Below are 25,391 nucleotides of genomic sequence, written 5' to 3'. Positions count from 1 at the left end.
GTGAAAAGCACAGGGCCATATAGTGAGTCAATCAATAAACATTTATTTAGTACCTACTATGTTCCAGACATTATGCTAAGAGCTGGAGATATACAAAGAAAGCTAAAAGATAGGCCCTGCTCTTATGGAGCTTACGATTTAATAAGGGAGGCATCATGTAAACGAACTGTATAGAAGATAAATTGGAAATAATCAATAAAAGGCAGGCTCTAATATTAAGGAAGATTAGAAAAGGCTTTCTGTAGAAGGTGGAATTTTAGCTGGGGCTTAAAGGAAACCAGGAAAGCCAGAAGGCAGAGATAAAGAGGGAGAGTATTCCAGGCATGGTAGATATATGGGGAAGCTATGTGATGCAATGAAGAGGAGGCTTGGAGTCTGGAAGACTTGAGTTCAAATCCAATTTTATACAATTGCTAACAGTATGAATCTGGCCCAAGTCACTTAACTTCTGTTTGTTATGGTTTCCTCAATTGTAAAATGGGAATAATAATAACACCTACCTCCCAGGGTTGTGATGAGGACAAAGGGAGACAATATTTGTAAAACACTTAGCCCAGTGCCTGGCACGTAGTAAGTATTACAGAAATGCTAACTATAATTATTATTGTTATTGTTAATATTATATGTCAGAATATATGTCCCAGCTAACAATCATATCACTTAAACTTACCACCAACAGTTTTAGAACATTTAACAGTTTATCAGTGAATAAATTTCTTTTCCATTTGAGTTTAAACAGAATCAGCATTTTCCCAATATGTTAAATTATTTGACTCACATTTTAACTTCTTGGGAAGGTCTGCTACATGATTCATGTTTGCAATAACCAAAAAATTTATGAAAAGTGTATTGATGAGCTAGAAAGTATCCAGAGAAGGGTGATCCTTATAATGGAGGACCTTGATTGTATGCCATATAATGAAAGGTTGAAGAAACTGGAGGTGGACGTTTGGTCTGACAAAGAGAAGTCTCTTCTGGTATATGAAGTGCTATCACACAGAGGAGGAATTCAGTTTGTTATGTTTGGCCTCAGATGGTAGAATCATGAGCAATCAGTAGAAATGAGCAACAGGCAAAATTAGGCTTAAAAATGGGGATATGAGGGACAATCAGAGCTATTCAGAAGTAGAATGGCCTATCTTGACCGGTGATGGGTTCCCCTTCTTCAGAGGTATTTGAGCAGAAGCTGGATATTTTGCAGTCATTTAATAAGCAATTATTATATACCTACTGTGTTCCAGGCACTGTGCTAAGTAAGTATTTAGGCTACAAAGAAAGGCAAAGACAACTCTCAAATTCTGTGACTCTGTAAGCCATGAAGGGCTTTATAAATGTCTGCTCTCAGCTAATATTACATTCATATTATTAATCACTTGTAATATGTAGGACATTTTCAAAGCATTTAATGAATTCTCTTTAGTGATTCTTCTCATCACCTCATTGACGTCGAGGTCATTTCTTTGAAACAAAGACCATTTTATTGTGTCTCTATTGTAGAAGCAGTGGGGTCTAGTCAGGAAAACCTGGAATCAACTCTTGGCTCTGACACCCATTGGCTCTGTGTCCGGGGCTAGACCCAAGACAAGCCAATTAATCTTTCTCTCAGTACCATTGGTACCTCTCTAAGACTTTAAATTATAAAAACAGATGTCACTCTGCATCGATAGAGGGAGTTTCCTTATCAGGAGTTCCTTATAGCAGGAGTTCATATGATGTGGAAAGAACCATCTCTAGCTGTTGAAAATCATTGTAAATAACTTGCTATGTAGATAATTCCTAGCATGGATATTGTATAGATGTTTGATTTCAATTTTATTTTTCTTTTGGAGAGGCAACACACCATAGTGTATACAATATTGGACTTGAAGTCAGGAAGACACGTTCAGATTCGGCCTTTGACACCTATTACCTGTATAACTGTAAGAAAGTCACTCGTCATGCCTAAGCCTCAATTTCTTCTTTTGTAATATAGGCATAGTAATGTCTGTACCACCTACCTTCTAGGGTTGCGATGAAGCTCAAGTGAAGTAATGTATATAAAGTACTTTACAAACCTTAAAGTGACATAGAAAGATCAAATGCTATTGTTATCCATGAATTTTCTTTTCTTCATAAAATAAGACATTTAAGTTGTGCTCATTTCAATGATGTAAATAGTTTAATGGCTTACCCTCCCAGCCCCACTGTTTACTATACCACTTGAGGGTTTGATATTTAACTAATGACTCAAAGTCATGAGACATGAATTTCTCCATACACTTGAGATTTCCTAGGAATACAGGAAACCCTCATTCAGCTGGATACTGACAAGGATCCACCCTCTCCCATCTTTCCTACCCATTTCACTCCCCAGCCACACAGGACATAAACATCTGGATCCACTCTGTGTCCAGATGTGAAGTGCCCAGATCCAGCCTTGTCACCTCACCTGCCAGTGAAAGGAGAGAAATGGAAAGAAGTCCAAGGATAATATGACAGCAATATCATCAGACAGTCTGACTGCTGACATCAGGGTCAGGAGAGGCCACTCAGAGGTCTGAGTTGTGTTTTATTTCCATGAGAAAACCTTCCATGAAAGATAGGAAAAGCGTGTGCTTTCTGTGAGAGCTGTGATGACTAGGCCAAGTAGTATTGTACATGTGTGTGTGTATATACACATATGCATATACATATATACACACATACACATATGGACTTATATACACATGTGTAGTTACACATACACATATGTACTTATATACACATGCAAATATATGTACATATATACATGTGCGTACTTATATATACACATGTATATATATGTACTTATATATTTCTGATAAAATTAGAGGAGACAGTTGCAAACCGACCTGTCATGTAGATTTTTTTCAGCATCACACAGCAAGGGAGAAAAAAAAATTTGATGGTAGAACCAGGGTTAGAGCTCACAGTGTCTAAAGTGCTTAATCTCTGACACCTTTTTACCTTCAGCTGCTCCCTTGATTATTTACTGAAAGCATCTTCAATATATTTCCTTTCTTTCTTTTACGATATACTTTAGTTCATTTATTTTTTTGTTCCACACATTCAAAACTACCCCTACTCCTAGACCCATGTAAACATTTTCACATGTTCATCCAAATTCCTCTCTTCTTCTGCACCCCCACCGAGTTCTCTTTGAAGTGGAGAACTCGGCAGATCCTTCCCAGCAAAGCAGCATATTTCCTCCTGGGGTTTTGAGTTTGTATGTTGTGCTTAACCTCCTCCTAACTCATCTGCTTGCCAACAGTTAGCACAATTTTAAAACAGGTCTGCTTCACTTTAGTGGGTATGCCCAGCCCAGGATAAGTCCACCTATCTTTACCCCCTTTTACATCTTGGGATTGTTCCTGGCAGTCTCTGCCTAATTGACCCTGGCTGTAGGATCATGAAGTGATCTGGGGACTGATATTCTCACCTCTAACCCGGACATATGTAACTCTTGGTAAGTCATGTAAGCTCCTAGCAATTTCTCAACCATATTTAAATAGGGTTTATACTCATTTCTATAGTACTTTGACATCCTCAGCTATTAAATTCTCTGTGTCCGCTGCCTAACATTATTAATGTTATTTGAGTTATTGTTGATATTATTTTTCTTTGACATTTGGACTTGGATGAAATACAGATGGAAATGAATATTCTAGAAAATATTTATTCCCTTATTTTTCATTTTTGCTTGATTGTCAATTCCCTAAACTGCCTATCCTGTTCCCTCTACTATTTCTCATTTTAATTAGATGGCCAGGGCAGGGCATGAAATCGTGTGTCTCCTAAATCAAAAACATTTGTCTAAAGCAAATCAGCTGTCTTGCCTTTCAGCTTTCTTTCTATGTCTTTTCACTTCAAAATCTTGCAGCAGAATTGGTCATTATGAAAAATGAACAGAATGCATCATTTACAGGGGAAAACTAGTAAAATCTCTAGGAAGCAAGAGTCTGACAGATCATGTAACATGATGACATACTGGTTTTGATATCATACATTTCATAATCAGTTTGCCCAGATATGGTACACTGGGTCTGGGTTTACCTGCTGAGACCATAAGCCACATGACCTAAAATCTGTTTTAGACTTTGTAGTATTAGATGAATCCACTCCAAATGAAATTAGATTAAGCCAATATTTTGTCCAGAATTTTAATTCAAAAGTTTCTCCAGTCTGAATGAGCTTAACTTTGTACTAATTTTTTACATTTGGTTCAAAAGGTGATCTGCTAATGTGGTATGAGACCAAGAGGAAATTTTCATCTTCTTTCTGACCTATCCCTGCTTGCAACTGGGCAAGATGAAAAACTTCATGTTTTTTTCAAGAACATAGATGTTATTGAAATATTCTTGTACCCCTTATTTATCTGTAAGGCTTTGGTTAACCTTGATGGCTTTAGATGCGTGACAACATTTAGACAGGCTTCATTATTTGTTATTTCAGAATTATTATTATCATGGGGTTTTTTGGCATGATACTGCGTAAATCAGGCTGGGTTTGGCATGACAGAACCTAAGTGTGAATTCCAGCTGTGCTGCTTACCTGTATGACCCTGGGTAACCACTCAAGCCTTCTGAGCCTCATTTTTCTTACCTGTTAAATGAGCAGGCAGGGAGGACTAGAGGATCTCCAAAGTCCCTTCCAGTTCTAAGTGTATAATTCTATGAATGCCCAAATTGACTAAGCATTACTTATCATCATCTAATTATATTTGTAAATTGTTTTTGCATGGTTAAAGGCTAAATTCCATAGACCATAGTCCCTGGAATCAGAGGAATCAGAGTCTCAGTGATATGGAGAGGTACAAGTGGATCACATAGCTGGATCTGTTTCTAAAAAGATTAGGAACAGCTTGGTGCAAATCTCTGGAGTGCTTCCCAAAGCTGTGTGCTTATCCTGGGTTTCTTTGTTTCCTCTACAGCATCAAACAAGTTCAGTGCTTTGTGCACAGCAAGCACTTACTAAATTTTTGTGGATGATATAATTTGATTCAAGGGTAATCAAGTCATATGGGTGTAGGCTTCCTGCAGTGGAGCTTTGGATGGGTGGTAAGGTTGACATGGCATTGACCCAGGGAGGAAATGGCCTACTCTTTGGAAGTCTATAAATTGGCAGGCATACAAAACTGTCCCAGAGTCACCTTGGGAGTTAGAGGATTCAATCTGAGGATGTCCCCAACAAAGAATAACTACATAAGAATAGAGAGAATTCCCAGCCTCTCATCATTATACTTTCTAAGAACTGAGCTGTGCAGAAAAAGCTGTTGGTGGCTAAATGCCTCCTCATGTGTGTGTGTGTGTATACATGTATATAATACATACATATGTGTGTGCATGTATATACGTGTATGCATATATATGTGTGTATATGCAGGTATACATTGTGTATGTGTATATATACATATATACATATACATATATACATATACATGTATACGTATATGTGTATATATATACATATACATATATATGTATATGTGTATATATATATGTATATATATATACATATACATATATATGTATATGTGTATATATATATATATATACACACACTCATTAAATAGTACCCTAGAGTTAGCAGTCAGTTAATAATGTTCATTGAATGTTAACTCAGAGTACTATTATAATAGGTATTTTAGACATGTTTATGTATATAGATTAGAAGGATAGATAATAGATGATAGATAAATATATATATATATATATATATATATACAAATATATATTAGATATATCTTTCCTCATGAAACTTAACAGTTAGGGCACCAATAAAGAATAAAGGGTGGGCTATTTACTTGTAATTCACTAGTAGAATTGAGATCATTATTATTCATGGGATAATTTATCATTTTTTAAGTGCTCCTAGGAAGAATGCACAGAAGCAGCCATAGTAGGAGGAAACAAAGAGGACAGAGAGGAGATGTGCTCAACCACAGGAAAATAAATGAGTGGACTAGCATGTGGAATTGAAGGAAGAGAATTAGAGAAGAGCCAGCAGGTTAAATTCAAACTCCAGTAGATTTGGATGAAATCCCAGTCTTTTCTCTGTAACATATGTAACTGGCTGTCACCCCCCCCAAAAAAGCCTACATATGCATTACCTCCGTGTGTGGGTGGGTGGGTGTGTGTTTGTGTTTGTGTGTGTGTGAAACCAAATTCAATGGAATGAAATTAAAATTCAGGAATCACAAGGTGACTTGGTAAAATCCCATGCCACTATTCCTAGCCCTAGTGATAAGGTAAAAGAATATAATTGTTGTCACCTGTCTGTCTGTTGATTTATCATTAATTAGGGTAAGAATGGGCTAAGGTGTCACTGAAGCTGATTGATGCAGTGAGATGCTGTTCTAACTTAGTTGCCATGGGTGAAGATAGTGAGGTCCCTGGAGACACTAAATCCCTTCTTATTCCAGCGCAGACTTCAGGGTCTATAAAAATCAGATCCCTTTGTTAAAGACTACAAGCTCAAACTCACACACACACACACACACACACACACACACAAAAGAAACCTACAAAAATAACAAACATTGCTTCTCAAAATAATTGTTTCAGGATTTCAGAGATGTTTTAGAGATGTCTAAAAAAATCCTTGAATATTCTCTGTGCACTTTATCAAAGCCAGTGGGCTTAAGAAGCATCTTCTTACAAACATCTTGCATCTCTCAGAACTATTGTGTTAAGCTGGTGAGGACCCTTTAGGTGTACTGAATTTGTAGGTACCCTCTGAAAAATTCCATGTTCACTAGCCACTTTATTATTTTGACCCGCAAGCTATTGAACCAAATGGAGTCTATTGTATTTTATGAGGAAGTTTTGTCTTTCAAGAAAGGCCAAATGATGTTAGAGGACAGCTTCAATACAAACCAGCTTCAAAATGTTTGGGAAAATCTGAGTCAGGCATAGTTTCTGTTCAGAACAAGAATCAGATTTGAGCATGAGGACAGAATTACAATGTAACTCTTTCAGGTGCAAAATGGGTTTCTATAGTCAGAGCCATCATAAATGTCAAGCATTTTGTAATTAAATGCAGACCAGTGCTTTTGCCCATGTCTGCTTTTATAGCTTTGTAAGTACAGCATCGCTAATGAAACCAAGGTATTGGATTCACACCCTCTATGACCCAGTTAAATTATCTCAGGCTTGTGGCTACAAATTGCAACCCCACCTTTTCCAGCTGTCTCACCTATTTGTGACAGTGGTCGGTCACAAAAGGAATTGGGTGAAAGTGTGAATGTATCCATGCAAATCTGTCACCGCCCCTGGAAAAACAATTCCAAGAGCAGACCCTCATCATTGCAGGATAGGTTTATCACCTTCTGTAAGGAAAGCATTTTCAATTTTATCAAGGCAAAAAATACTGTAAAAATTGAGCAAGAAGTGAAAACAATCAAATGTGCCCTTGCTGCCAATACCTCCTTTCGGCTGGGTGTCTCTCCTGACCTTCTCTCCATCTTTGATTAAAGTTTTAAGCACATTCACAAATCAAATGAATCTCTGAAAGCAAACAATGCTGCCAAGAAGGATATGTCAGTGCTGTGGATAATGACATGCTCAGTTCCTGAGATTTATGACTATCAGTTTGCACCTAGATACAAAAAATTTCTGCCTATAGGTTGTTTTTAGTTCAGTTACAGCCGAAAGAATTCGAAGGGACCAGGAAAAAGAATATCTTCCTGAATGATCTAAGTGCATGCTGAACTAGGGAAAGGATGTCCCACCTAGGCACCAATGGGGCAATGTACAAGAAATAGGTTTGGCCTAGGAGCCATGCTTTTGATTTTCTCTGGATGTTCTCTAACTTGGGCATTACAGAGTCACAAGGATCCCATTTTCCCCAGAGTTGGTAAGAATCGATAATATTCAGGAGAGCCATTCAATCATGTTCCCAGAAAAAGCTATTGCCACCACTTCATCTCCTCTCATACTCCTCAACCCTTTGTAATCTTGCTTCCAACCTCATCATTCAACTGAAATCACTCTCAATAAAGTTATTTTAGATTTCTTAACTGCCAGATGTGATAGCCTTTTCTCAGTCCTCATACTTTGTGATCCAAGACTCAGTCTTGGCCTTTTTCTCTTCTCCTTCTATACTAGTTTTCTTGGTCATCATGTAAGCTGCCATTGATTTAATCATCATCTCTATGTCAGTGACAACCAGATTCATACACTCTGCCCATTCTCTCTCCCACACTTCAATCTTACATCAGAATTTGCCTCTGAGATATTTCCAACATGATGTTCCAGAAATGTCTCAAACTCAACAGGTACAAATGCAAACCCATTATCTTTTCCCCAGAAGTCATTTATCTACCAAAATTCTCTATTTTTCTCAAAAATACCACCGTTTTTTGAGATGTCTTCCTGACTTCAGGCTGAGTGCTCTTATCTACTGCACGACCTAGCTGCCAGCTTTCTACACAAAGCTTTTCCTGAACCATCAATAGCTAGTGCTCCCCATATTCTATTTATTTTCTTTATACTCAGATAAACCCAACTTGTTTCCCCCACTAGAATTTGTGCTTTTGACAAAAGTTATTTCAATTAATGTTTTGTGTTTTTATCTTCATTGTCTTGCACAACGGTAGCTGCTGAGTAAATGTGTGTCGATTAATTAATTGATTTATTCATGGATTTATTTAACAGACATTTATTAAATGCTAGGCCCTAAGGATAAAAAGATGAAAATGGGTCAGGCCTTTCCTTTAAGGAGCTTACATTCTATTTGAGAGGAGCACTAAATACACAGATAAGAAATTATATGAAAATATGTATACAAAATAAATATGAAGTAAATGTGAGGGATAAAGCAGGAGAGAACTGGCATAGGCTTCATGTAGGAGATGATATTTGAGTTAAGACTTTAAGAAAGCCAGGGATTCTTACTACACAGAGATCAGTAGAAGTACATTCTAGGCATAGGAAGCAGCCACTGCAAAGACACTGGGGGAGGAGAGATTGGCCTGAACATATGGCATGTTAAAGAGCTAATGCACGATAAGGCCTGAAAAACAGTCTAAGAGTCAAATTATAAGTGGGGTGCTACAATACAGATCAATAGGGTCCCAAAGAGGTCAGGCTGACTGAGGCTGGTTTCAGATGATAATGAGGATGAGTTCAAATGAAATGTTTTAGTATATCGTCAGAGCAACCACATGGTGGAGTTCAAAGCAACCCATGACTCACCCTGGTTCACACAGCTAGTAGGTGTCTAAGTCAAATTGAACTGAAGCCTTCCTGACTCCAGGGCAAGTGCTTGCTCCAGACACCAAGCCATCTAGATGATCATGATTGGGACCTAAGCTACTGCTAATTCAAGGCTGAGGTCAGGGACTCAACATTGTCTAGAAGCTTTCTTCTCAAGCTGAAGGGAAGAGAGTAGTTCTGCCTCTATGAAGTGCTTTTCTTCCCAAGGCTCCTGAGAGGTTGAAATTCCATGCACAGAGTTCTCCTTCCACCTCTTCCTGAAAATTGATCTGCTTCTACAGCTCTCTGGATCTCACAGATAAGGTCAAAGGGATAGAAGAGAGAAAGAGAGAGAGAGAGAGAGAGAGAGAGAGAGAGAGAGAGAGAGAGAGTATAGATGTGTGCATGTGTGTGTGTGTGTGTGTGTGTGTGTGTGTGAAAGAATAGCCTAGCTCAAATGGGTATCTCCTCTCAGAATAGTCCATCCCATAATAGTAGAAGCCACTAATTTATTTGAGAAGCAGCCTCATCATTGAATCCTGGGAGCTGAAAGCTAAGAGACTTTTCTGTGCCATTCATAGGAAGATGCAATGAAAAGAAAGTCCTATACACAGGCTCACAGCCCTTAGAGCTCATCAAGTTTGTAAAAGCGCTCTCTCTCTCTCTCTCTCTCTCTCTCTCTCTCTCTCTCTCTCTCTCTCTCTCATCCAGATCAATGGCATATACAGCATTTACTCCAGAGCACTGATGATGAAATATATTTCTGGCATTTTATTAGAAAGCTGTTACTTCAAATGGAGTATACATTATCAGATATCATCAATGTGATAGTTTACTTGCTTAATAGCACTTCTTTGTTTAAAAAATGAGTCGTATTGAGGGGGAGTTATTGGGATCAGACACAGAAAAAATATCAGTAAAACATCATTTTTAAAAAGGAAATCAGTGAAAAGAAAGTTAAACTTTGTATTGGGTTCAATTTTTTTTGGAGGGGGTAAATAGTATTTTATTTTTTTCCAATTACATAGAAAGATATAGATATAAAGATTTTGAGTTTCAAAATTTTTCTCCCTTCCTCCCATTCCCCCTCCCCAAAATGGCAAGCAATCTGATATAGGTTATACATGTGCAATCATGTAAACATACTTCCACATTAATCATGTTGTCAAAGAAATAGAACAAAAGGAAAGGCCACAAACAAAGGAAAATGGTATGCTTCCATCTGCATTCAGACTCCATTGTTCTTTTTCTGGATGTGGATAGGATTTCCCGTCATGAGTCTTTTGGAATTGTCTTGGATCATTATATTTTTGAGAAAAGCTAAGTCGTTCACAATTCTTCATCAAACAGTATTGCTGTTGCTGTATACAATGCCCTCCTGGTTCTGCTCCCTTCACTCAGCATCAGTTCATGTAAGTCCAGAGTTTTTCTGAAGTCTGCCTGCTCATCATTTCTTAGAGCACAATAGTATTCCATTACACTCATATACCACAACTTGTTCAGCCATTCCCCAATTCATGGGAATCCTCTCAATTTCCAATTCTTTGCCAGCACAAAAAGAACTACTATAAGTATTTTTGTACATGGAGATATTTTTCCTTTTTTTATGATCTTTTGGGGATACAGACCTGATAGTGGTATTGCTGGATCAAAGGGTATGTACAGTTTGATTGCCCTGTGAGCACAGTTCTAAATTGCTCTCCAAAATGGTTGGATCAGTTCACTACTCCACCAACAATGCATTAGTGTCCCAATTTCCCCACATCTTCTCCAACATTTATTGTTTTCCTTTTCTGTCATATTGCCAATCTGATAGGTGTGAGGTGGTACCTCAGAGCTGTTTTGAATTGTATTTCTCTAATCAATAGTGATTTAGAGTATTTTTTCATATGACTAAAGATAGCTTTATTTTCATCTGAAAAATGCCTGTTCGTGTCCTTTGACCAATTATCAATTTGGGAATGACTTAAATTCTTATAAATTTGGCTCAGCTATTTATATATTTTAGAAATGAGGCCCTTATCAGAAATACTGGCAATAAAAATTATTTCCGAGCCTTCTGCTTTCCTTCAAATCTTGGTTGTGTTGGTTTAGTTTGTGCAAAACTTTTTTAATTTAATGAATCAAAGAGATTAATGACAATGGGATAAAGAGGGAATAACACACATATTTGGAAGGTTAATAAAATCTTCAAAATTCAGATAGAAACAAGAGGATAAGGGGAAAGGGTGGAAGGGAGAGGATAAGGAAGGGATTTTTGGAGGGAGAGTAGATTAAGTAATAGGAGGGCAAGGTAGTAGGTAGAAATAAAGTAGAGGAGTCAGGAGGGATAGGAAATAAGAGATACACACAAACATAAAAGATCAGGAGTAGAATTTATTAGGGGAAAAATACAGGGATAATAATCATGATCTCAAACATTAAAGCTAAAATAGATTTAATCAAAAGAGAAAAATAGAGAAACTACACTATATGTCAGCCATATTAATCAATATTGCTATAAACTATTTAAAATAACTAGACAGTATAAGATTGGAATAGTGCTGTGGTGTAGGGAATGATGAGTCAGTGAACTTAGAAAAATATAGAAAAATGTGGACTTAGGAAGGAAGATATTATCCACCCTCAGAGAAACATAGGACCAACAAGTATAGCACAGTGTTATATATATTTATAGATTATTTTTAATGACATTAGCTCAGCCCACCCATAAGCAATTGGTATTTTCCCAGTTATTTAGATTTGTGTTTATCTATGTGAAATATGTTTTTGTAATTGTATTCATGTAGTTCTTGGGTTTGTCTTGGCAAGTAGCCTCTCAAATATTTTATACTGTCTATAGTTAACTTTAAATGGAATTTCTCTTTCTATCTCTTGCTGCTGGGCTTTGTTAGTAATGTATAGATATGCCGATGATTTATGTGGGTTTATTTTATATCCTGCAACTTTGCTTAAGTTGTTAATTATTTCAAGTAGTTTTTTTAGTGTATTCTCTAAGGTATACCAACATATCATCTGCAAAGAGTGATAGTTTTATTTCCCCATTGCCTAGTCTAATTTCTTTGATTTTTCTTCTTATTGTTAAAGATAACATTTCTAGTGCAATATTAAATAACAGTGATGATAATGGGCATCCTAGTTTCATCCCTTATCTTGCTGGAAGTCTTCTACCTTATCCCCATTACAGATAATACTTGCTGATGATTTTAGATAGATACTACTTGAAGAAAAAGAAATTGAAGGTATTAGAATAGGCAAAGAAGAAACAAAGCTATCACTCTGCTGATGATATGATGATATACTTAGAGAATCCTAGAGAATCAAGTAAAAAACTGCTTGAAATAATAAACAACTTTAGCAAAGTTGCAGGCTATAAAATAAACCCATATAAATCATCAGCATTTCTAGATAGATATTACTTATCATTTGAAGGAAAGCTCCATTTATTCCTATACTCTTTAGTGTTTTTAATAGGAATGGATGCTGTATTTTCTCAAAAGCTTTTTCTGCATCTATTGAGACAATCATATGATTTCTATTGGTTTTGTTACTGATCTGGTCACTTATGCTGATGGTTTTCCTAATACTGAACCAGCTCGGCATTCTTGGTATAAATCCCACCTGGTTATAGCATGTTATCTTCAGGAAAAATTGCTGTAATCTCTTTGCTAATATTTTGTTTAAATTTTTGCATCAATATTCATTAGGGAAATTGGTCTATAATTTTCTTTCTCTGTTTTGGCTCTTTCTGGTTTAGATATCAGCACCATATTTGTGTCATAAAAAGAATTTGGTAGAACTCCTTCTTTGCCTTTTTTTCCAAATAGTTTATATGGTATTGGAATAAATTGGTTTTTTTAAATGTTTGGTAGAATTCACTTTTAAATCTATTTGATCTTGCAGATTTCTTCTTAGGGAATTCATTGATGGCTTGTTCAATTTCTTTTTCTAAAATGTTATTATTTAAATATTTTATTTCCTTTTCTGTTAATCTGGCAATTTATATTTTTATAAACATTCATCCGTTTCACTTAGATTGTCAGATTTATTGGCATACATTTAGGCAAAATAGCTTCTAATTATTGTTTTAATTTCCTCTTCATTGGAGGTGAATTCACTCTTTCTATTTTTGATACTGGTAATTTGGTTTTCTTCTTTCTTTTTTTAAATCAAATTAATAAAAAGGTTTTCTATTGTATTGATTTTTTCATGAAATCATGAAATTTGTTATTATTATTTGTTATGTTATTCAATAGTTTTCTTACTTTCAATTTTATTAATCTCTCCTTTGATTTTCAAAATTTCTAATTTGGTATTTAATTGGAGATTTTTAATTTGTTCTTTTCCTAGCTTTTAAAATTGCAAGCCCAATTCATTGATCTCTTCTTTCTCTATTTTATTCGTGTAAGCATTTAGAGATACAAAATTTCCCCTGAGTACTGCTTTGGCTGTATCCCATAAATTTTGGTATGTTGCTTCATTATTGTCATTCTCTTTGATGAAATTATTGTTTCTATGATTAGTTGTTTGACCCACTCATTCTTTTTTTTTAATATAAATTTATTTATTTTTAGTTTTCAACGTTCACTTCCACAAGTTTTTGAGTTCCAAATTTTCACCCCATCTCCCCGCTCCCCCCACCCCAAGATGGCATGTATTCTGAATATCCCTTCTCCTAGTCTGTCCTATCTTCTATCTCTCTCCCCTTCTCTTATTCCCTTCCCCTTCTATTTTCCTGTAAGGCAGGATAGACTTCTGTACCCCATTTCCTATATTTCTTATTTCCCAGTACAATGTGAAAACATTTTTTTAAACATATGCTTTTAAAGCTTTAAGTTTCAAATTTTCTCTCTTCCTCCCTCCCCACCCACCCTCATTGAAAAGGCAAGCAACTCAATATAGGTTGTACATGTGCAATTATGCAAAACACGTCCATAGTAGACATGTTGTAAAAAACTAACTCTATTTCCCTTAATCCTATCCTGCCCTCTCATTTATTCTATTCTTTCTTTTGACCCTGCCCCTCCTCAGAAGTGTTTACTTCTGATTACCCTCTTTCCCAATCTGCCCTCCTCTCTATCACCCCCTGCTCTCTTGTCCCCTGTAGGGTAAGACAGATTTCTATACCCAATTGAATGTATATGTTATTCCCTCCTTAAGCCAAATCCTATTAGAATAAGATTCACTCATTCCCTTTCACATTCCCCATTTCCCCTCCACTGTAAGAGACTTTTCTTTTCTGTTTTTTTGTGAGATAATTTACCCCATTCTACCTCTCCCTTTCTTCTTCTCCAAGTATCATCCTCTCTCATCCCTTAATTTTATTCTCCAGATATGACCCCTTAATCTTCAGCTCACCCTGTGCCCTCTATCTGTCTATCTACATATACATACATATAATTTTTTTTCCACCAACTACCCTAATACTGACAAAGGTCTCATGAGTTATAAATATCATCTTTCCATGCAGAAATGTAAACAGCTCAATCTTAATAAGTCTCTTATGATTTCTCTTTCCTGTTTACCTCTTCATTTTTCACTGGAGTCCTGTATTTGAAAGTCAAATTTTCTATTCAGCTCTGGTCTTTTCATCAAGAATGCTTGAAAGTCCTCTATTTCACTGAATGACCATTTTTTCCCCTGAAGGATTATACTCAGTTTTGCTGGGTAGGTGATTCTTGGTTGTAATCCTATCTCCTTTGCCCTCCAGAATATTATATTCCATGCCCTGGTCCTTTAATGTAGAAGCTGCTAAATCTTGTGTTATCCTGATTGTGTTTCCACAGTACTTGAATTGTTTCCTTCTGGCAGCTTGTAATATTTTCTCCTTGACCTGGGAACTCTGGAATTTGGCTATAATATTCCTAGGAGTTTTCCTTTGGGAATTCTTTCAATTTCTATTTTGCCCTCTGGTTCTACTATATCAGGGCAGTTTTCCTTGATAATTTCTTGAAAGATGATGTCTAGGCTCTTTTTTTGATCATGGCTTTCAGATAGTCCAATAATTTTTAAATTCTCTCTCCTGGATCTATTTTCCAGGTCAGTTGTTTTTCCAATGAGATATTTCACATTGTTTTCTAATTTTTCATTCTTTTGGATTTGTTCTACTGTGTCTTGATTTCTCATAAAGTCACTATCTTCCAATTGCTCTATTCTAATTTTTAAGGAAGTATTTTCTTCAGTAAGCTTTTGGACTTCCTTTTCCATTTGGCCAATTTTCTTTTTAGGGCATTTTTCTCCTCATTGGCTTTTTGGACCTCTTTTGCCATTTGGGTTAGGCTATTTTTTAAGGTGTTTTTTCTTCAGTATTTTTTTGGGTCTCCTTTAGCAAGCTGTTGACTTGTTTTTCATGATTTTCTTGCATCACTCTCAGTTTTTCCTCTACTTCCCTTACTTGCTTCTCAAAATCCCTTTTGAGCTCTTCCAAGGCCTGGGACTGATTCATATTTTTCTTGGAGGCTTTGGATGTAGGAGCTTTGACTTTGTTGTCTTCTTCTGGTTGTATATTTTGATCTTCTTTTTCACCAAAGTAAGATAATATAGTCTGACTCTTTTTGCACTGCTTGCTCATGATCCCAGCCAATTACTTGAGTTTTAAACTCTTCGTTAAGGTACGAATCTGCTTCCAATGTAGAGAATGTACTGTCCCAAGCTTCGAGGGGTTTGTACAGCTGTTTTCAGAGATACTTGTAGGGACCTGTAAATTTTCAGTTCTTAAGGTATGATAAGGGGTGAGGGTTTACTCCTTTCCTGGCCTGTGACACAAGTACTCCTTTCTGTCCTGTAACTGTGAGGAGGGTTCCTTCCAAGCCACTACAAGCTCCACCAAGCCAGTGCTCCTCCTCACCCCAGCCGCCCCAGAACTGTGCCAGATCCAAACACAGGCAAAGCAAGAGATTCCTGACTCAGCACTGGCAAAGAGATCCCTGCAATTCCTCTCTGATCGGCCACTGGATTCCCCCTCAATCTGTGGGCCGGAAGCTCAGGAAGCAGCTACCCTCCCCCCCCCAAGGTTCCTGGGGAATGGAGCTGAGACCCCGCCTTCCTTTCTCAGCACCGACAGAAACAGACTTTTCCCACTGACCTTCTAAGTTGTCTTTGGCATTGATGGATTAAGGAGTCTGGAAACCTCCACAGCTGCCCGAGATTCAGTCCTCTGAGGCCTGCTCCAGGTTCGCTGCAGCCTGGCCATGCTGAGCCTGTGCCCACTCTCTGGCTGTGCTCCCAGCCCGGTGCGATACACTGTTCTGATCAATCATCCAGGTTGTCTTGGGCTAGAAATTTGTTTCACTCCGTCTTTTTGTGGGTTCTGCTGCTTCAGAATTTGTTTAGGGCCATTTTTTATGAGTATCTGGAGGGGTTTGGAGGAGAGCTCAAGCAAGTCACTGCTTTCACTCTGCCATCTTGGCTCCACCCCCTTTCCCACTCATTCTTTAGGATTAGATTATTTAGTTTCCAATTAATTTCTAATCTCTCTTTCCATGGCAATTTATTATATGTAATTTTATTTTTTTTAACTTTTTTTTTTGGTAAGGCAGTCAGGGTTAAGTGACTTGCCCAAGGTCACACAGCTAGTAAGTGTCAAGTGTCTAAGGCCAGATTTGAACTCAGGTCATCCTGACTTCAAGGCTGGAGCTTTATCTACTGTGCCACCTAGCTTCCCCTACGTGTAATTTTATTGCGTCATGATCTGAGAAGGATGCATTTAATATTTCTGCCTTTATTCATTTGATTGTGAGGTTTTTATACCCTAATAATAATCCATTTTTGTGTACAAGGCATGTACCACTGAGAAAAAGGTATGTTCCTTTCTATTCCCATTTAATTTTCCCCAGAGGTCTATCATATTTAACTTTTACAGAATTTTATTTATGTCCTTAATTTCTTTCTTGTTTATTTTGTGGTTAGATTTATCTAGTTCTGAAAGGGGGAGGTTGAGATCCCCCACTAGTATAGTATTGCTGTCTATTTCTTCCTATAACTCATTTAACTTCTCTAAAACTTTGGATGCTATACCACTTAGTGCATGTATGTTTAGTATTGCTATTACTTCATTGTTTATGGTACCTTTTAGCAGGTTATAGTTTCTTTCCTTGACTTTTTTTTTAATTAGATCTATTTTTGCTTTTGCTTTGTCTGAGATCAGGATTGCTACCCCTACTTTTTTATTTTTAACTTCAGCTGAAGCATAATATATATGCTGCTACAGCCTTTTACCTTTACTCTGTGTGTATCTCTGTGCTTTAAATATGTTTATTGTAAAAAACATATTTTAGGATTCTGGTTTTTAACCCACTCTGCTATTTGCTTTCATTTATGGGAGAGTCTATCCCATTCACATTCATAGTTACAATTATTGTGTGTTTTCCTCCATCCTCTTTTTCTCGTTTTTATACTTTTCTCTCTCCTTTCACCCTGTTCTTCCTCACTAGTGCTTTGCTTCTGACCACTCCTCCCCCCAATCTTCCCTCCCTTTTTTCAGCCACCCCTCATTTTTCTTTCCTCTTTCTCCCTCTACTTCCCTATAGGGTAAGATGGATTTTTCTACCCAACTGAGTGTGCATGTTATTCCCTCTTTGAGCAAATCTGATAAGAGTAAAGTTCAAACAATACTCAATCCATTCCTTCTCTCTACCGTAATAGGTCTTTAAAGCCTCTTTGTGTGATATAATTTACTCCATTCTGCCTCCCCTTTTCCTCTTCATTTCAAAGTATACTCCCTCTAACTGTACTCCTTCTAACTGCCCTAATAAAGATACAGTTCTTAAGAGTTACAAGTATTATCGTCTCATGTAGGGATGTAAATGGTTTAACCTTATTGAATACCATGTCATTGGGTATTTTTTCTTCCCTGTTTATGTTTTTATGCTTCTCTTGAGTCTTGCATTTGAAGATCATATTTTCTATCCAGTTCTGGTCTTTCATCAGGAAAGTTTAAGAGTCCCCTATTTCATTGAATATTCATCTTTTCCCCTGAAAGATTATACTCAATTTTTCTAGGTAGTTGATTCTTGGTTGTAATCTAAGCTCTTTTGCCTTCCAGAATATCATATTTCAAACCTTCCAGTCCTTTAATGTAGAAGCTGCTAAGTCCTGTGCAATTCTGACTGTGGCTGCTTGTGATCTGAATTGTTTCTTTCTGGCTGCTTGCTGTATTTTCTCCTTTTCCTGATAGTTCTGGAATTCTGCTACAATATTCTTTGGAGTTTTCATTTGGGGATCTCTTTCAGGAGGTGATCGGTGGGTTCTTTCAATGACTATTTTACCTTCTGGTTCTAGACTTTTAGGGCAGTTTTCCTTGATAATTTCTTGAAAGATGCTGGCTGGATTCTTTTTTTAATCATGGCTTTCAGGTAGTCTAATAATTCTTAAATGATCTCTCCTGGATCTATTTTCCAGGTCAGTTGTTTTTCCAATAAGTTAATTTACCTTTTCTTCTATTTTTTTTATTCTTTTGATTTTATTTGGCTGATTCTTGATGTCACATAGAGTCATTAGCTTTCACTTGCCCAATTTTAATTTTTAAAGAAGTATTTTCTTCGGTTAGCTTTTGTGCCTCTTTTTTCCTTTGACCAATTCTACTTTTATGGGAGTTGTTTTCTTCAGTGAATTTTTTTTCTAATATGGCTAATTCTACTTTTAAGGAGCTTTTTCCTTTACTCAGCTTTTGTGCTTCTTTTTCCAAGCTGTTGACTCTTTTTTCATAATTCTTTCACATAATTCTCATTTCTTTTCCTAACTTTTCTTCTACCTCTATTACTTGATTTTAAAAATCTTTTTTTTTAGGCAATTGGGGTTAAGTGACTTGCCCAGGGTCACACAGCTAGTAAGTGTCAAGTGTTTGGTCTGAGAACAGATTTGAACTCAGGTGCTCCTGACTTCAGGGCCAGTGCTCCATCCACTGTGCCACCTAGCTGCCCTGATTTTAAAAATCTTTTAGGGGCTCTTCCATGAGGACTTTTTGGGCTTGAGACCAATTCATATTCCCCTTTGAGGCCTCCCATGTAGGCATTTTGACATTGTTGTCCTCTTCTGAGTTTGTGTTTTGATCTTTCCTGTCACCATAGTAGTTTTTCTATGGTCAGGGTTCCTTTATGTTTCATTTTGTTTTGTTGTTTTGCTCATTTTTTAAAGTTGAGTTCTGCTTTTGGAGTACAGGGGGCACTGTCCAAAGCTTATTGTACAGGGGCCTGGGGCCTGGTCACTGGCTTTCTGTCCTGGGTCCTCTGGAACTAGTGGCTTACCCACTGGGCTAGGGTGGCCTGGTCTCTTGTGCCTTGGTTTCCAGGTCTGGCAGTTTGCCTGCTGGCTTGGACTGGAGGCCTCAAAGCTGACCTGCTGTGCCACTGGCCTGCTGAGACCAGGACCAAGGGGTCTTGGTTACTCAACTGTGCTGTGGCTAAGAGCCTCCTGCTGGCTCATAGGGATACCAGTGGGTTGTGCTCCCCTTTCACCCAGTGGGATGGATCTTCCTAAAGTCCTTCTAAGTTTTCTTGGGCTGGAAAATTGATTCACTCCATCTTTTCACAGATTCTGTCACCCCAGAATTATTTTAGAGGCTAGATTGAATGTTGTTTCCAAGGGAAACTGAGGAGAGCTCAGGCAACCTCCTGGCTTCTCTTTTCCATCTTGGCTCCCAAGAGGACTTTCTTAATCAGCCTCCTTCATCCCTAAATCAGAGAATCTCAGATTTGAAAAAGACCCATAGGTTATCAAGGCCAAGTCATGGATGAACTGGAATCAACCAAGCAAACAATCAACATGTGTTTATTAAACTGCTGCTATACGCCAGCCATTGTACCAAAGAGTATAAAGGAGCTGTCCAGCCTTTCCTTGAATTTTCATACAGAGAACCAGCTATATGCTGAAGTGGCCCATTCTACTTCTGAGCAATTATAATTGTTATGAAATTCTGCCTTACATTGAGCCAGAATCTGCCTCTGCAACTCCCAATCATTGCTGACAGGCCTGCCCTCTGGAGCCAGCCACTCTTCTTCTAATTAACATCCTTTCAGTCTTGAACTCCCAAACCTTTTATTCTCCAGACTAGATGCAAAGTCAAGCCAGCCTGTAGTTTACCAATGTACCATCTTCCCTTTTTTGGGGGGCATGGAGGGTGTTGAGGGATAATCGTAGCAATCACCCATCTACAGCCATGGAGCACTTCTCTCATTCTGCATGGTTTTTCAAAGATCATTAATAGCAACTCAACAATCACACCCACCACTTATTTTAGTGTCCTGGAGTGGAGCTCACCCAAGCCTGATAACTTAAATTCCTTGAGGGTTGCTAAGGTTCTCTCACAATTTCATTGCTTACCTTGAGGTTACAACTCCTTGTTAACCATTAGTACTTTCTCCTTTCCCATCTGATTGCTGTTCTCAATAAAGAAGCAAAAAAAAAAATGTTTAAGTTATTTTGCCTTCTCTCCAGCTTCTCTTATTCTCCAATATACTCAAACTGCTTTATCACTCCTGACACTGTTCTTAAGGACCATGCAACCCTGTTTTATTAAACCTCACTTAATACTCATTTCCTCATTCCTTACATGTCTCTTAAAAATTTAAGTCACTTAATCAATTCTCTGTATATCCCTATCAATCTCTTTATACAACTCCTCACCTTTTTTCTTCATTGGAATCATCTATGTTCATTATCAGAATTTAATTTTTGAGAGTTTCCCATTATACTTTGGCTGGTTTTACCTACTGACTTTTAGATCACAAGATCATACCTTTCTTTTCACCGAACCCTTTGACATGTAACCTCCCCAAATGCAGGTTGTAAAACAGAGTATGACTAGTTTTCCTTCCTCATCTATCAAGAGGTCTAACACCCTCTTAATTTTACTGAAAAAAATTAAGAACCATAAGAAGTATCCTTTTTCCTTGCCAATACTAATCTGTCTACTTGATCCTCAAACTCATTTCCTCCCACTTCTCAAGCACTGGGCCTGGATTCAGGAAGACCTGGATTTAAATGGGGCCTCGGCCACTTACTGGCTGTGTAACCCTGAATGAGTCACTTAGTCTCTGTCTGCCTAATAATAGCACCTACCTCACAAGAATGTTGTGAGGATCAAATAAGATAATGTGTGCAAAGCACTCAGCAGAATACTTGGCACACAGTAGGCACTATATAAATGCTTATTCCCTCTCTCCCTCCCTCCCTCCCTGACCTCTTTAATGTCTCCTTTTTCATTGACTTGTTCCCTTCCTACTAACATATATCTGTTTTTACACTTCAACATGCCAATGTATTCATGATCTCAACATTATGGACATAACCTCCATCAGCACAGATTGCCACCCATCTGTTTCCTTTCATCCTGCATGATTCTTTTCTATTTCCTTCTCTAAATCTCCAACAGTATCTGGCCAACCCTTAAGACACTTCATGGTTCTAGTGTGACATTATTTTTCTGCTAGTCCTCACTGTCACTTCATGACTGGTCCATTACATTTTCTTCTCTTTTCTTTTTTAAATTTTACAATTATGGATAGAATTCTTGGTTTAAAGTCAGGAAGACCTGAGTTCAAATCCAGCCTCAGACATTTGCCAGCTACATGAGGCTGGGCAAGTCACATGACCTCTACCTTAGTTTCCTCATCTGTAAAATAGGGAGAATAAAAGCACCTACCTCTTAGAGTTGTGAGGGTGAGATAATATTTTTAAGGCACTTCACAAACCTTACAGCCCTATATAAATAATATTATTATTACATTATAAGCATTGACAAATTACTCCCATTTCATGAGAGTTCTCTTGTAACAAGGCAAAAGAGTTAAGTAAAACTAATGACACAAAGACCTCATCTGCCTTTTCAACCATACCTATCAAGGGAGTATCATTTACACTGCTACCTGTGTACAAAGTATTATTGGTAAAAAGTTGCAGCTCATAACACATCTCTACATCACTCTTTAGATCACAGGCAATTTTTATTCTTCTGAGGCTGAGCATACAGCATCACTGGGAGAATATTGCTGTTAAAAAGATTTTTTTAAAATAAAGATCACAAACTAAGTATATAGGTGAAAAGTTAGGAATGTCCACGTTTTTAAGAAAAAAGGAATAACATAATCTATGATTTCTTAGACTCATTTAATATGACGTGTGTGTGTGTGTGTATATACATATATATGCATATATATATATATACACATATATATATGCATATATATATATATATATATATAAATGTGTGTATAGATATGGATATATAAACATTTCCTTGACCCTACTACCCTCTGTCAGCTTCTTTGAAAATTTTCATTCTTTTTACCACCAGACTTCTTGAAAAAATGGTTTACTTTCCATCCTATCCACTACTGCCAGATTGATCTTTGTTATTTAAACAGAATTCTGATTATTTCACTTACTTTCTGAAACAGATTCAATGCCTCCTCGTACTTATTTTAAGGACTTGTCATTTCATTATTGTGAATACAGACTGTTGTATATTTGCTTTGACCTAGCATGCAAGGTTCTCCACAATTTGACTGCAGTATACTTTTCCAACCTCATTTCCCACTGCTTTCCTTCTTATCCCCTATGTTCTTGCTAAACTGTATTACACACTGAAAATACATTCTCTTGTATGAATCACTTCAGTGATCTCCAAAATCTCTCTTCTAAAATAACAAATCAGTTTTTACCTCTTTTCCTTAACTTTCATATTCTATCTGAGGTTAGGGAGAGAGAACTGGTCCTTGAATCAGGAAGACCTGAGTTCAAATCCACTTCAAACACTTCATAGCTGTGTGGCCTGAGCAAGTTACTTGTCCTCTGTTTGCCTTAGTTTTGTCATCTGTAAAATGGGGATAATAGCACCTGCCTCCTAGGGTTGTTAGGGGCAGCCTGGTGACAGTGGATAGAGTGCTCGACCTAGAGTCAGAAAGACCTGAGTTCAAGTCCAGCTTCAAACACTTACTAGCTGTGTGATCCTGAGCAAGTCACTTAATCCTGTTTGCCTCAGTTTCCTCATCTGCAAAATGAGCTGAAGAAGGAGATGACAAACCACTATAGTATCATTGCCAAGAAGACCCCAAATGGCATCACATAGAGTCAGACATAACTGAAACAATTGAACAACAACAACCTACAGTTGTTTTGTAAGGACCAAAATGAAATAATAATTGTGAAATGCTTAGCACAGTGCCTGGCACATAGTAAATGCTATATTAATGTTAGTTATATTATCATTATAGTTATTTTTGTACATGTTTGATACATCATCTAAAACTCTAAACTCTGTGAGAACAGGGATTATGACTTCATCTTTCTCTCTGTGGGTATGCCATCATCTTCTATACAGTAAGAAATCTAAATAGTTGTTGAATGAACGAATGAATAAACGAATGAAAGTACTCGTTGAATTTAAGAGAATGGCCAAGATGTTGATGCTGCACCCTGACAGGATAATTTTATATAAATATTTTATCAAGTTCTATAGATTCTTCTTGTAGAAAAAGGCCATAAGCCTTTTATTATCCTTTAGAGTCTACAGGATACCTTTTTAAAATTCTTATCCAAATGATCAACTGTGAAAGACTTCGCTACTCTGATCAATACAATGATACAATGACAATTCCAAAGGACTCATGGTGAAAACATGCTATCCAAATACAAAGAAAGAACCAATAATTTCTGAGTGCAAATTGAAGTATAATTTTCTCACTTGCTTTTTAAAAAATATGGCTAATATGTTTAGTATGATTACACATGTCTAATTGATATATTTCTTGCCTTTTTAGTGTGCAGAAAGGTATGGGGGGAGAATTTGGAACTAAAATTTTAAAAAGAATGTTTAAAATAAATAATAATTTTAAATATTTTTAAAATTATCATCTAAAGATAATTCACTTTTCCAAGTATATATTGATGGTTGTCAATTCTCTATGACTGTGTGTGTATGTATATGTATATGTATATGTATACATAAATATACTATATGTATATACACACTATATACTATATACTATATGCACACTATATCATTCACACACTATATCTATGTGTATATACACACACACATACACATAGGGGTGTGTGTGTGTATATGTATATATATATGTATATATATATATGTATTTATATATGTGTATATATGTATATATAGTATGTATATATGTGTATATATGTGTATATATGTATATATGTATATATATGTATATATGTGTATATATGTATATATGTGTGTGTGTGTGTGTGTATATATATATATATATATATATATATATATATATATATATTTATATTTATATGTATAGCACAGTCTATGCTTAATTGTTGACAAAGAACAGAAACATGACTGCATGGATAAATGAAGCCCCACAGAATGTCTCCAAACCTTATTACACTCAGTGGTAAAATCTTCTTCCCACTTAAAATCAATAGAATTTACAGCTTTAACTGAATCCCTTCTATCCTTCATGATCATATATTTAGAGCTCAAAGGGACATCAGAAACCATCTGGTCCAACTCTTGTTTTACACATAAGGAAGCTGAGGCCAGAGAGGGTAAGTGTCACAGAGGTAGTTAGTGTTAGAAGTAATAGTTTAACCCAGCTTTCTGCCCTTAAAGACAGTCCACTTTTCAATGTACCATTCTTGACTGCTATAAAAGTGATAATAGCCAAAAGATGGCCATCATATCATCATCATATCAAAGGGGTATCATTTTCACTGGATAAGATGAATAGAAGTCAGGACCTAGAAATCCATCCATGAGCTAATTGGTCCCTGAATAATCATGTCTTAACTGCACATTTTCCTCCTGGGAAACTAAGAATATCTAGAAATAAAGAGCAGCAATGCTATCTCTCTCCAATATAATGAAAAGAACAGTTCTTTTAGGGAATTAAAATGTGAGCAATTGATCAAAAAAAAAAGAAAAAGAAAAATTGCTTGTAAAAGTCACTGGTCTTAGAGCATTACTGAAGTACTCCTCACTTCCCAAATTGAAACAAAAGCTGATTCCAAAGAATATGCAAACAACTCTGTTGTAGCCTAAGGTCTTACAAATAATTCTAAAGCAAAATTCATGATATGTACAAAAGGAATTGGGGCACTTAGTCTTCCAGAGCTTAACATGGAGGCTTAATTTGTATTTTCCATGTGTATTTATAGGTAAGAATTTATTATGAACAGGATGTTCATCAGATCAAATGCATTGATGCAATTAAATTGCTGCTTGTT

At 36.7% G+C, this 25,391-nt stretch overlaps 1 protein-coding gene across 2 annotated transcripts in view; it reads left to right on the top strand.

Annotated features, from left to right (window-relative positions):
* Window positions 1–25,391, top strand: part of CELF2 (CUGBP Elav-like family member 2) — a 1,000,575-nt gene that overhangs the window by 306,070 nt on the left and 669,114 nt on the right. The gene's annotated exons all lie outside the window — the stretch shown is intronic.

Source organism: Phascolarctos cinereus, unplaced genomic scaffold, assembly GCF_003287225.1.
Source record: "Phascolarctos cinereus isolate Bilbo 61053 unplaced genomic scaffold, phaCin_HiC Scaffold_1;HRSCAF=81, whole genome shotgun sequence".
Classification (NCBI taxonomy): Eukaryota; Metazoa; Chordata; class Mammalia; order Diprotodontia; family Phascolarctidae; genus Phascolarctos; species Phascolarctos cinereus.
This window is presented reverse-complemented; position numbering and strand designations above follow the sequence as displayed.